The sequence below is a fragment of the Adiantum capillus-veneris genome, chromosome 1 (genome assembly GCF_014529385.1).
Source record: "Adiantum capillus-veneris isolate H3 chromosome 1, ASM1452938v2, whole genome shotgun sequence".
In the NCBI taxonomy this organism is placed as follows: domain Eukaryota; kingdom Viridiplantae; phylum Streptophyta; class Polypodiopsida; order Polypodiales; family Pteridaceae; genus Adiantum; species Adiantum capillus-veneris.
This window is the reverse complement of record NC_140931.1, coordinates 45,652,083-45,653,670: the sequence shown is the minus strand read 5'-3', so window position 1 is coordinate 45,653,670 and position 1,588 is coordinate 45,652,083. Positions and strand designations below refer to the sequence as shown.

Genomic DNA, 1,588 nt, shown 5'->3' with positions numbered 1-1,588 from the left:
TCACTGATAGATGTGAACTAAGCAGCTAGCTGGAATTGTGTAGGATATGAGTAGGGGGGTGAAAGTAGTGACTTGGGGCTATTACAACACAATGTGGGTGTGCGTGTGGGAATATAGTGGGTGAGAACTGATACAAGATGATGAGCAAGGTGTACAATCCTCAAAAGAGCTAAAACATAGGAGATCCATCATTGTTCTTCGCTGGCGGATCTCATCAATCTCCTCCATGGTAGAGAGAGAGAGAGAGAGAGAGAGAGAGAGAGAGAGAGAGAGAGAGAGAGAGAGAGAGAGAGAGAGAGAGAGATAATGGTCCATTATTAATGCACTTTTGAAGTTCGAAGCCATAATTTGCAAAGAATTCTAGTAAAATACATGAACTTAGAACGTTATGATGATGTAGACAGGTTGACGAGTACTTTGGATGACAAGGGCTTTCCCCCTGATTTTGTAGCATGCACTTTGTTGATTGATATGAATTGCAAACTAAAGAGGCTTGATAAAGCTAAAGAGATGTTCGATGGAATACGTTCAATGAGCATGCAATAAAATGATTGAGTTTTACTCTGAAACTGGGAATCCTGAAGAGGGAGAAACATTGCTAGCAAAAATGGAGGAGGAAAAGCTGCATGTATCTGTTGATACTTACCTTACGGTTCTTAATGGCTATGGGAAACAAGGTTAAGCTGTAGAGGCCTTGAAAATTTTTTCAATTATGAACGAGGATGCCTTCTTAAGGCTACAGATGGCGCCTGGTATCTACTCAGCTCTTATGAATGCTTATAGTCACTCAAATTTGCTACCATCTGCTGTCCTCAAAATGGAAGATATGATGAATTCAGGATTTGCTCCTTTAGATGAGTCAGTCAGCATGCTTACTGCTGCCTTCGAGAAAAAAAATCAGTTTCAAAGGGCGGTAGACGTGCTGCTAAAGCTAGAAAGCATGGCGATAAGGCCCGGGGTGGAGACTCTGATGACGCTAATTGGATGGTTTGGAAAGCTGGGCTTGGTTGAGGAGGCAGAAACTCTTTTCAAGAACCTCAAAGAGAAAGTCGATGTTCCGGATTGCAAAGCTTACGCTAGTCTTTTTTCAGTGGATGCTAGAGCAGGTTTCGTTGATAAGGCGAAGGCTCTTCTCGCTGAGGAGGTTGAGATTAATGCTTCAGCTTACGAGCTAATGATTGTTTCCCTGCTGGATGGCAGATCGGATGATTGCCCAAGGTCTCACCCCATCTGATGAGGTATTAGGAATTCAAGCAGAGAGCTTTCTTGCAGGTGTTAGCGAGCCTTCAGAAGGAGCAACACAAAGCTTAGGGATAGAAACCGAAAGTTTTCTTGCGGGTGTGAGTAAGCGTGCAGAGGAGGCACCCGACACTCTGTGAGGAATAATCACCACTCTGAATTTCATGTCAGCTTCTTTGAAGTCTTTATTGTTGCTATGACAGAGTGGTGCTCTTTTTCGAACCTTTTTCTTGAGTAGCAAGGTATATCTTCAATCAAAGTGCGTATACGACATCTACAAACAAATGTTTGTGCATTGATTCCACATATTTATCAAAGATTGGACAACGTTCCAACTGTTTGAAATGCT

General features: G+C 42.5%; 1 pseudogene; it reads left to right on the top strand.

The window, feature by feature from the left end:
* The first annotated feature begins 327 nt into the window (after nucleotides 1-327).
* Nucleotides 328-1,379, top strand: LOC147464645 (putative pentatricopeptide repeat-containing protein At5g36300; annotated as a pseudogene).
* The last annotated feature ends 209 nt before the right edge of the window (nucleotides 1,380-1,588 follow it).